Raw genomic sequence first — 12,490 nt, 5'->3', positions numbered from 1 at the left:
CCCATTTTGCAATTCTGGAAAGATTATTAGTCTTTAAAGCACTACAGGAAAATTACAATAGAATAACAAACTCTGAAACAGACCCAGGTAAAGCAACCAAGTGGGCCATCTGAACTTGTAATACTCCTTCCACAGAGAGAAACCCTTGTTTTACAGGGTGACCCAGTCAACATTGTTTTGTACCAAAGTGCCTTCCACTTATTTACATGTATTCCTATGACAGCATCTAAGTACAAAAAAAAACCAGTCAGCTAAGCAGTCACTGCTTGTTTTCTATTTTCAGAAAGAAATTCAGGCATCACAGAAGACCGCTGATTTCTTTAAGAAACCCTATGAAAAGGAAGGAAGCATGGCCAAGTCAATAAGCATCCACACTCTTAGGAGTAGGAAGGGTAGGAATTTGGGTTGATTTCCTGGACACGGGCCCAGACAGGAGGAACACGAGCAGAGAGCAAGAACTGGGTCAAACTACTGAATAGTTATTTGTCCTAGTTTCTAAAATACTCATTGAAGGTACTCTTATCCTAGCCCAACTGCATCTGCAAGGAATGTTAATACATGCAGAACTATTCACATAATCTGTTTGGAAAAGAGGAAAAAATGCCTTGTACTGACACAACACCTAAAGAAAAGAGATCACATTCCAGAACAAGCTTGTTATCGCCTCATAACAGAACGATTTTGATGCAGATACTGACTACTGCATCCACAGCTGTGACTGAGAGGCAAAGCAGCTCTTCAGATTCATCTGCCATGTACAGCCAGCCAGCCACCATCAGTATGGAGAGAAGGCAGACCAAGCTTCCCAGCAGAGACTCAGCGCTGCACAGAGATGCCAAAGACTCATCTGTGTGCCAGGGATGTACATGGAAATGCAGCCAAGAATTCTATATGGGGGGGTTAGGTGTAAAGAGAACATAAACACTGCCAGATATACTGCTGTGAAAGGTATGAAACATTCTTACTGTATTGACAGCATTGATAGTAATGGCACGGATGCATTCAGGGAAACAAACATACAGAAACAGAGGTGTAATTCCCAAGAAAACAGTCGGTAAACCATGTGTGAATTCATTAACATTAAGAGAGAAATAAAATCTTGGATGACAGCTGACCTGCCCAGAGATACAGTCACGCTCTGACCTATGAAGAGAAGCAACTGTAGCTAGGGAAACAACATTATGAAACGGCACAAGCCTTGCACGTATGAAATACCAAACCTGAAGACTACTTTTACTGCGTGCTAGGCAATCAACATTGTTCAAATCTTTTACATCGCATTTTGTACATTCAGTAAGTGGTCTGCTCATGATTTTGCATTTAGTAGAGGATTTGCTTTACAGTAGTGAAGTTCTGTTTTAAACCAGTGTCGACCACTCAAAATCCCATTAAGATTTCAACATAGCACAAGGTTTCTCAATCTTCATATCTACAACAACAAAACACCACCCAAAACAACAATGCAACAACACACAACGTTTTCTGTTAGCCAAGCAAAGGTCACAGTTAGACAGCAACCTCAAACACAGAAGGACGCTGTATCTGATGCGGCAAATAGCCAACCTTACAAATCCTTGCTCTGAATGAGGATTCATAGGGAACAAGGGATAAACCTATTAAGGGATGTTAAGCACCAGAAATCACCACTAGCTCTAGAAGTCCCTAAACAGCAGTGCTCCCCAAAGGCACCCAAGGAGTCATCAGGGCAGTGCCTGCTGGCAAGTTGGAATGACTCACCTCCTTCCAGAGACTCAAACCAAAACACTCAATTTGCCTCAGTTTTGACTATTCAATGCAGATTAGACAGTCAGTTAACCCATTAGGATTTCCAGCATCTTCAGTGAATAGCTGCTCAGGCTGTCACACAGCATTTCAATGCCACGGATTTCTACTGCCTCTCAAAGTGAGCAATGGTTTAAGGCAAAAAAAGGAAGAAACAGAACACCTCAACACCCCACCAAATATCTAACACGCCACTGCAGTTTCCCTTCTGAAGTGGAAAAGAGTGACTATAGTTTGAGTCGTATCAATTTTACACTTCCATACACATCAACTATCGACTCCAATTTAGAAGCCAAGCTTGCCATCTCATTTCAGAAAACACTTATAAGCCTCAGTCCTGATAAACACAGCTTAGAACAACAAAAGAAAAAGCTCTTGAACCTTCTCTGTGGAGTAACACACAGCAGTAGTTGTGTTTAGTCATTAAATACACATGCCCCAAAAATCAAGCCTAACACCCAGTATTCCTAACCTCTGATTTCTTACTGCTGTCTGACAAACAGCTGTTACTGGTCACTTTCTCACCTTTCCTTCCTCACTTGTTCTTGGGCTTTGCGTTCATGTTTAGGACGTTACTGTCCAAAATTCCTGTAAGAAAGATGTGGAAGCAACGTAATAGCTTTTTTATCCACTTAAAACCAGACAAAAGTTTACACAGAAAGGAAAAGATGCTCAGCATTGTAGAGCAGCTATCAAACGCCTACAGTTGTTAACAAAATGCACGTGCCATTTAACTTAGAATCCCTCAATTCCTCCCCCAAGAAAACAGCATTGACTTCAGTGAAACTGTGGCCAGTTGCCTCTGAATAAGTATAAAGGTGTATCAGCACAAGACCAGGAGAAGTGAGAATTTTTTCACCATCTCAGCTTGAGCACTCCCTATAAAATGCTGAGTGTAACCCCAGATATCATATTTTAGGCAAGCTCTCAGTTAAACAAGTACTTTTTAAAACTGATTTATTACTGTCAAATACATTAACCCGCATGTTAATCTGCCTCAAGTTACAGATACAGTCGGAAAGGAGTTTTATCAAGCCACATACAGTGCTGCTTTTGGTTCACCCGGGAGTCTGAAATTCAGAGTGATCATCTATGACAAATATTGCTGCATGAAAACTGCAAAGAATGCTTAAGACTTTTCCTATGATTCATTGCCATTTTCTCTGCGCTGTTTGATGGCATGTTGTTAGACTCTCAAAACCACTAAATGAAGTCTGTGTTTATCTTAAGATCTTGTGTCAGTGGAGTTGTAAAACACACAGCACTCAAAATCCGGCTCCAAGCTGACATTCATTGCACCCCAGTGGTGGTGAAAATGTTTCTGACTTCATACAGCCCACTTCACCCATACTTCACTTAGTACACAAAGCAGAAAAGCGAGCTCAAACATTACGCTTACTGCAGTACATCCAGTAAGTGCTTTGTATATTCCTGTACAAAGCTGAATACTCAACGGTTGTTTAAAGCTGTCACAAAAAGCAGGATTGGTTCTCACTACAGACCACTTGTTTCCTACTACAGTCAACTCTCCAGACTACTTACCAGGCGACTGAACGCTGCCAGCACAATCCAACCCTAAACTCAAAGGCAAAGAGTGGCTGAGGACAAGCAGCCTTAGCACACAACACGCATGTCAGTGACTGGATAGCCCCACACAACACACCCATGCAGCTCTATCATTACCTGTCACATCCCCTGAAGAGGCAATCCCAAATGCAAGCAGCAGTAAGGCATATCTCCTGCACCTTTCCTTTTTATGTCTGCCTAGTAATTAACTTTAAGTGCCAGTAATTCCCAATTACTCCATCATTAGCATGACTAAATGCCATCCTATGGTAGGAATTGCGCAGCAAGGCTTTGGTCAACCCCAAACACCACCATCACCTGCCACTTTGAATGTTGTAACAAATAATGTGCTTACAAACTGTTCATTTATAACGAAGACATAAGTTAAATTACCATCTAATTCTGGAGTCCCTTTGGCTTTAAATGAGAAAGCGTTCAGAATATCCTGTTACCTCAGAACAGTGAGTGCAAGGAGTGAGTACCCAGTTCTAAAGGAGCTCCAATCCCCACATAATACAAAGCCTCTCAGAAGGCATTTTAGTCCCACCTGAACCTTACTGCTGTATGCACCGTATGTACTGCTAAAGGAACAGGAATGTGGAATTGTACCTCGTCAAGGATGACCACAGCCTGCACAAAACACTCATGTGAGTCTTGCATGCACATAAGCCCTCAGGCACTTACATAATAATGAACTATTGAAATGGAGCCAAGACATTAGTTTTCAGAGGAAAACAGTCATGGGTTCTGTGATCACGCTTTGTTTCTCACAATGACTTTACTGTGATGTGTAACAAGGGGCTGCTTTGAACCGCTTAAATGGTACAGAAAAAGTCAGCTGCAGAGGGCTTGTATTGAAAAACGAGAAACTAATGCTCTCCTGCAAACATCTTGCGCCACTTGTGTCCTGTAGCATTTTAAGACTCTGCTGCTCAAAATCCAAAGCAGACCAAAGTTGCTTACCATCACACAGAGCTGTACAGTTACGTCAGCTGACCTTATCCAAGTTGGATGGTTTTGGCTTTGTTTTGTTTTAAGATTTGTTTTTCACTATTGCCCCAGACAGTCTTACATATCATCTCCTTTTCCCTACGCTGACCGCACACTGGAGTCCTTCCAAATCAGTTGACATAACTGGCATTTTCAACAGCATCACGCGCTAGCTAGATATGTTGGACAGAAACATTCTGCAACTGCTGTGAAACTCGCTCAGCCTCTCTCACACTCCATATCAAGGAGGAGTTTAACCTGAAATTCTAAGTTTGCCTTAATGACGGGAAATATCCTACCCGTACACATCACACTAAGGAAGCAAGTCCAAATTTGAGGAGGGTTTTTAAGCTAGACTAGCTAAAACCAACAGAAAACTCTATTTTGGCAAGATGGCTCTGCTTAATGAATCAACCATTAACTTCCAGCTTCCAAAAATGGAAGGTTTAATTATTGATCTTCCTTGTTTGCAGTCCCGGTTGATGTAAGAATGCCAAGGAAGCCATGAAGAATTACACCCCTCCTGGAGGACGATCTGCAAAGAGAACCAAGCAAACTACCCACCTCTTTCTGCCTCTGACAGGAGTGAACTGAGCATAATCCCCAAGTAGTCAGAGAAATTTAGCATTCCTCTTTTATACCAAAAATACATTTGGAAGCTGCCCCTTAGATACCTTACAAATCACATTTAAGCTACCTAGCAACTTCCTTTGCTGCAGTAGTGAAGCCCAGAAAAAAAAAAAACAAAAAGGATTTTTAGAACACATTCTTTATTAAACTGTTTTAATAATGCTGCAGAATGAGTAAGGTTGCCAATTATTAAAAAGGTCACAGTGGGAAGTCAAAGAGTATTTGCACTTAAGCACAGACATTAAGGTTATCAGGACGCAAGCATTCTCCTCTAAGCTTGGACCACAAGGGTCACGACTCCACTAAGTAAAGCTTTGGGTGACTTCATGTTTTTCTCAACTCTCAGCACATCCACCTCAAAAAATAATCCCTTTTGTTCCCTGCTGAAAGTACAGCGGGCAGAAAGCCAATGGTTGGCACTCTCTCACATAGCTACTTTAACAATAATTATTAATAGGCCCTTCTTTATATTTCTGGTCACATTCCATTAAATTTTCTTTTTTCTTTTTGCCTGGGAGAATGATGCTAAGAACAGCAGAATATTGCTGTTATCAACCTTGCAATGCGATAATGCTGTTCTAGAAAATATATAAGGAGGCATAAACAATCACTTAAACTAAAGCAAATAAGGCCTCCGCTTGCAAAGCACGTGGTTTGTTGCATGCAAAGGAGTCCGGTCACGACCCATAACGCCAGACAACAGCAAGGCTTAAAGCATCCTCCAGTTTACCCCAGGCAAAAGCAGCCCTAAATCATGCAGAGTAGCCCACCAGAAAACACAGCAATGAGGGTAATTCTTCATCACAAAAGCATGCCCAAACTGTCAGCTGAGAGAAACTGAAGTGCACATTCAGCAGTGCTTCAGGTCAGGTCCTACAAGCTATCAGCTTCCTCGTTCCAAAGGCTAAAATAACTTTCCCTGAAGGTAAAAGTTTGCCAATACTCTCAAGACTGATAACTGGTCTTGGCTATTGTTCGCACCGCATGGGTCTTTAAAACAGCTCCCCCTGCATAGTGGGAGACAGATCTAAGCGTTTCTACTGCAGGCAGGAATTTTATTCTTCAGATTAAATCTTCTTCGAGCCAGAGGCGTCATTCGCTTTCAGAAGACAACTTCTACTGCCTGTATTTGGTTATTCCATTTCCATCACAAGTTCTCCTTTCTCACTCAGGAGCCACGCACAGACACGTTGGCTTGGTGCCCTTATTACAGCAGCAGGCCCCAGGACACGTCACCCACCAAGTGCTCTGTACAAGAAATCAGGCTGCAGAACCACAGGAAGAAAAAGTTCCATACATCAAGAAGGTCTGTGGCACGTTCCATCCTAGGAACATCCCATTTACTAAACCACGCAGCAACATTTTGAGGAGATCAGACTAGTCAAGCAGCAAACATGGCACAAATACGGAGCTAAACAGCAGCCTCACCAGAATGCCATCATTACAAAAAAGAGAAGCCCACAAAGGACTCTCACCAGCAAAACCACCCAGGAGAACTGCTTAGCATACCCAGTGATCCCCCCAGCCAAAGCCGTGGCATATAAGCTGTCACCCTCTAGTCCTAAACAGGGCGGCACAACTGATCTTGGCTTTAAATAAGGAATAGCAGTCTCTGCAATCCTCTGATCAAGCGGGACCAAACAGGTTGAGGAAAACGATGTTTAATTTGGTTGATATGGAAGGAAATGAGGTGAAAAGGTGCGGAAAAACAGCTTTCATGTACCTATAAATCAATCTGAGTATACCTTGAAATAAGCAGATGACCAGAACTGCGTTTCAGACTGTTCTACAATTCAGAGAGTGGTGAGGTATTGACACAGCTGCCCAGAGAAGCAGTGGATGCCCCATCCCTGCAGGTGTTCAAGACCATGTTGAATGGGGGCCCTGGGGAACCCAGTCTAGTACCAGATTTGCAGGTTGGTGCCCCTGCCTGTTGTGGTGGGGGGGTTGCAACTACACTACTAACTCCATGATCCTCAGGGTCCCTCAGGGTCTTTCCCACAGCAGATCCCCACGGAAGTTTGTAATGCAGCGTTCTGTTGGCAATGCTCATTTTAAGTATTTTGGAACGGACATCCAATCTACCTCACAAGTATATTGTCTGCTCCCATTTGCTGTTATCCAAAGGCATCTCAGAGCCAATGATTACAGCACTGCCTATTCCAACACTGTCTTCCTGTAAATAGCGCCTATTTTCTGTTCTCACAAGAGCATAATTAGCCCTGTTCATAGCAACAGCAGCTGGCACACCCCAGCAGCAGACTCCATTGCACTTTCACAGCTGCTGAAAACTAGCTGAACCACACTGGCAGTTTTGCTACAGCCCAACTGCAACAGCAGTGGTAAAAGCTGCTGCACATCCCTTCCGGAGAGGCCAGCTGCTTACTGCCACCACAACTGCCATGCTGTGACATGACGAGTAGCTGCTGCATTCAGAATGACTGTCACTGTGCCCTGAAAGTAAACCTTGATGTTTGTCTTCAGACTGGACTAAAACAAATATTTAGTTTTGCATCACACCATTGAGAAGAACTTTCCAGAAAATATATGTACTCACCGAGCAACTCAGGTTTACAGTTACCTAATGATAAAAGCCTGAGTCTTACTGAGCTGTAGCCAGATGGAAGGCAGGAGGTTGTTCTTCTCAGAGCTCTGCACTAGGAGCTATGTGGAAATAACTTCTGCTTCTCACCAATTTACATCCTGATCCATAATGTTTTACTTCAAAAAGAAAGCGTTCTGGTGGTTGGAACGTATGCACATAAACAAGCTAAACATGTTTTTAGAAACCTTTTCTCTGAAGAAGCAAAGCCAGTGCCAAGTTTGTTGGCATCGGTTTTATATATTCTTATAAATATTCTTTAAAAAAATAAGAAAGGATTTCTTGGTTGAACTTGCCTTGACAAACCTATTAGTTCAAAAAGCAAAGACAGGCGGTCACTACAGCAGGTACAAGCAGCTGCAATAGAACGTCTTGCAGGAAGAACTAAGAGCTTTATTAGAGGACGGTACAACTCAGAGCAACAGCCTTCCCCTTAAACACTGTCCCAAGTACATTTCTGCCATCACTACCAAGATCTTGTGCAAGAACATCTTTTCAAATCTACCCACACTGTCTGCCAGAAAATTCACTGAATGACTCAGACAGACGTTCAGATCATAAATACTCAGATTTGCTATTTCCATTTCAGAACTACTTCTATTTAAGCATTTGAATCGCTGATGGCACAACAGCAAAACAATCCAACAGCCACCCGAAGTTTCCTTATCAAGATTTTCCTCATGCACAGAGGCTAATGAATGCAAGCCTTGTTTCTCAGCACAGTGTCTTGGATAATACAGTTACACAACCAGAAACCTGCAAAACTCACACTCGAACAGCCTAACGTTGAGAATCTTTCTACAGGAAAGCTTGACACAGCTCCTTGGATACTCAACAGAAAGCAAAAGATACTAACAGAGACCCAAGCATTACAATCACTGACATTACATGCCCTGCCAATTCCCATTAATTTTCCCTTCATGACAAATCAACACAAACTCTCGCCTCGAGCAAGTGCAAGCTTTCCCAAGCCTGGCCTTTTCACCCTGTATCCAGGAGTGGGGCTCAGGTCCGACTCTCACCCACGGCTGCCCCAAATACCACTCCCTGCCCACTTGGGCAATCATACAAGAGGGCCACCAGTTCAGCAGCAGCAATACTACTCCAGCAACATGTCACATATAGGAGTGGTGGCACCAAGCCCTGTGTCCAGCTCGGCTGAAGGCCTCATGAAGTTTAAGTTCCTACACCCATCCCATTTTACAGCACTCTTTTGACAAACCAAAGTTGGGCTGCAGCTTCTAGCTCTGCCACTGCCCATTCTGATTCAGCACTAGCAACCGTTCTCCAGGGTTTTCACAATGAAGCTGCCAACAGCCTTACCAGGAGATTTACTTCAAAATATTTAGTAGTCAGCTCAGAGCAGGGAGTCACTGCTGTTTTAAGCAACCGACTTTACAAGTCCAACGCAACAGCGAGCTTCCTGCAAACTGCCCCCTAACACACACAGCGTTCACACAGGATGAAGTGTCACGGGACAGCTGAAAATGACACATGACACATTCTCTCCATGAAGCGAGAGCAACAGCAGAAAATAGTTGTAACCAGAACTGGCTGGTACCCCTACAGGAAGGGAAAAAAAACCTAAAACACAATCACTTCCCCTTCTGCATAGGCAAAAACCGATTCAATTTTCATCTTTTTAAAGATTAAAAGAGAACAGGCAGTGCTTTACGACCGGCTGCACCCATTGCTCCATGACATACATCAGACTGTCAGTCATTTTTGAAACAGCCTCGTTAAGCAGGAGCTCCAAAAGGACTGTGCAGAGGACTCTGCGGTGATTCTGGGACAGAGCCATATAGAGCACAGGCAAAGCACAACCTGGAATTCAATGCTCCTGGACACCGACTGCAGCCAGGCAGCAAACACAGAGCTTAAGTTACGCTCTGGGACCTCGCCAGCTCATGTCCAGCACAGTGTGACCAGAGGACACAGCTGACATTAAGGTTTAAGGAATACACAGTTAGCAATAGGACAGCTCAAGCACCTGAAGAATTCAGCCCAGGACTAAGACTCAGAAGGATCTTTAAATAAGGAATAACATCTATGGCTTTTCCACTGTGGCAGCTGCATGTTTACATGTCTACATACACAGAGCAACAAAGCCCTAGCACCAAAGAAGTTCCAATTTCTCTTTAAGGGCTTTCTCATACACACGCTAACCCACTAAAGCCACTAAATCAACTGACTTAGGAGGTTAAAGCAGATAAAAAAAAGCCCACAGGCTGCTTGAGGAGCTCCCTGGGAGCAGCAGCTGTCACCGAGCTTTGGCCTCCAGCTGATCACTATCTTTCACCATCTTTCTTATCACCCCCAACGCACAGGGGACGGGCGCCTGATCACCCCTCCGGAGAAAAACAACTTGTAAAAAAGTTAATGGAATAAACTCTCACTCGGGAATACGAGAATTGCGGTCGCGCTGTCGCCCATTTCCTGCGCTCCCTATTGCTGAGAGCCGCGGTGTTTATATCCATACACACATCGTGCGGGCAGGGCCGGGCCCCCACGCACCACGCTATGCTTCTCCCCCCTCCACCCGAGGACCCCAGGGCCCGAACCCACCTCCCCGCCCCGACTAGCAACAAGTTCCTTGAAGCCGAGCGCTGGACGCGCTCCCCCACTCCCGACCCACTCGGCGGCCGCAGGCCTACTCCCTCAGCCCCTCCGAGCGCCGCCCCGCAGCGCTCCGACCGCCGACCCGGCGCCCCCCGCCGCAGGCCCGCTCCCCACCCCCACCTCGCGCCCTACCCGACCCCGCGGCGGAGAACGCTCCGAAGCCCCGCGGTCCCTCCGCTCACCTGGCAACGCGCGCCCTGGCAACGGCCGGCGCCCGCCCTGGCGCCCGCGAGGTGCCGCCGCCGCCCCGCGCCGCCCCCCCTCCTGCCGCAATCGCTACCGCCTCCCGGTCCTAACGCGTCATCATCGCACGAGGCCGCGGCCGCCAATCGGCGTCTCCCCCCCACGCCTGCGCGCCGCGCACCGGAAGGAGGGGCGGCCCGGCAGCCCCGATGCTTCTTGGGGGATGCAGGCGGCCCCTATCGGGGTAGGGAGAGGCGGGGGCGCCCCCTCGCCGCCGGGAGCCGCCTCTGATTGGCCGTGACGTTTCGGCGGGCTTTTGTCCTCGGCCGGCGCTGTTACCATGGCTCGGGCGGATGGCGGCGGCTGGGGCTGATGGCACCCAGGCCCCGCTCCCGGCTCCACCCTGCTTGGCAGATGAAACGTTTCCTGCCCTGTGTTTCAGTATTGCATCTCTAAAATGGAGCTAATGAATTTGAGATACTTTTTGAGTAAACAAACAAAAAAGGCCTGGTAAAACGACATGTCATTTTCATCTGTCATTTCCTGTCTCTGTAACTTGATGCGGACTCAGCCGATGGGGAGGGAAATCAAACCAGGAGCACTGTTTCATTAAATATTAAATAAACGGGATTAAAGTGGTTTATTCTGGTTCAAGAGCCTGGAAAGCAAAACAGCAACAAGAGAAAGGCAAAGCTGTGCTCTGCCATACTAAACAAACAACTCATTTTAAATATATATATATACATTGAGTTATGTACTTCTTGGGCATTTTTAGGTAATTCCTGGAGTTCAGAGCATTAATATATCGTATTCATTGCCTTAATTCCTTCTCCGAATGCTTTTGTTCTAAATACAGGCCTGCGCTTTGTGCAAGTAGGCAGCTCATTAGTTAACTCTCTTATTGTTCCTGAGCAAGAGAGAGCAAATTTGCTTGCGGTAATTGAGACTCAGAATAATGACAGTGAATTGCAAAGCCGCTGCCACTCTAAAGCCCTCAGCTGATGTTTTCTCAGCCAGAGAAGGGGACTGGCTGAACACTGATGCTGTCCAAGAGCAAAGCTGGGCTACAGTCAGCTGCAGCACAGTGCCTGTGACTTTCCGTGTGACACTGGCTTTACTCCACATCTGTTTGCTTTGGGTTTGTTGTTGTTGTTTTCCCTGAAAGGCATCATTGTAATGTGTAATGCCTCATCCTGCTTTTCCTGCACTGGTCACGATGCTCCGGCAATCTTGCAAAAGACTGACACAACTACATGGCACTCTAGGAACAGCCAAAAGACAAATGGTGATTCAGAATAAAACTATCCTAGGGTAAGGAAGGGCCTGTACATTTTTCTTACATGATATGCCTCATTTCAGCAAGCCTTTAAACTGCTTCATCTCCACTGGCAAAAACAGCTGCTGCCTTCTGTGCTTCCCAGAATGGCTGCCACCCTATGACACCAGCGCTATGCAGGGCCTGGGGGCAGGGGATTGACTATTTCCCTGGCCTCCAGTGAACCTTTGCCTGCTCATTCTGTTTGCATTTCCTTACAGCAGTCTTCCCTATCTCATGCTCATCTCGTGCTCTGGCAGCATGCCGAGGGGTGGTGCTCACTGCTGCAGCCAGCATGACGGCTGACAGCAGTGCCATGGGGTGATCAAACCCGGCTCCCCCTGAACACACAGTGTGGGGAGGTAACTGTGGCATTCAGGCAAACAACATGATTGTCATGTTTCTCCCTTCTGGGCAATATGGTCCCTAAGTCACTGCCAGGACATCTCAGGGGCAGGCTGTTGTCTGAACATGACCCAGGTCCAGCCTGCCAGTCCCAGCCCCTGTGAGAAGAATAAATGAAATACAAAGAATAGAGAGGCAGAAATTAACGAGCTCTGGCCCAAATTGTAAACTCCCTCAGTGCGGAAGACACAAGGAAAGAAGCAAGAGTGGCAGAGCAGTGAGGATGAAAGGCGGTGACAGAAGCGATATCTTCCTGTAAAGACAGAACAGCCCCAACTATTAATGGGATTCCACAAGAAAACTGTATGATGTCTTAGAGGCTTCCTAGTACCTTCCTGTCCACTGCTGAAGAGCTCCCAACACATACGGTCTATTGGGAAGGAAAAATCAAAACAAGG

The 12,490-nt window shown here is 45.7% G+C and overlaps 1 protein-coding gene across 3 annotated transcripts in view; it reads right to left on the bottom strand.

Moving 5' to 3' along the window:
- ADIPOR2 (adiponectin receptor 2) overlaps positions 1-10,510 on the bottom strand; it is a 40,878-nt gene extending 30,368 nt beyond the window's left edge. The window contains exon 1 of one of the 3 annotated variants that reach the window (XM_072343919.1): positions 10,372-10,510. The gene's annotated coding sequence lies outside the window, so the exon portion shown is untranslated. Of the gene's footprint in view, positions 1-10,321; positions 10,343-10,371 lie in introns of those variants that run through there. The other 2 variants (XM_072343926.1, XM_072343927.1) reach the window with 2 other exon arrangements.
- Between the last annotated feature and the right edge of the window lie 1,980 nt (positions 10,511-12,490).

This window comes from Excalfactoria chinensis, chromosome 1, assembly GCF_039878825.1.
Source record: "Excalfactoria chinensis isolate bCotChi1 chromosome 1, bCotChi1.hap2, whole genome shotgun sequence".
In the NCBI taxonomy this organism is placed as follows: Eukaryota; Metazoa; Chordata; class Aves; order Galliformes; family Phasianidae; genus Excalfactoria; species Excalfactoria chinensis.
Note: the sequence above shows the minus strand (reverse complement) of the source record. Positions and strands in the feature narration are given on the sequence as shown.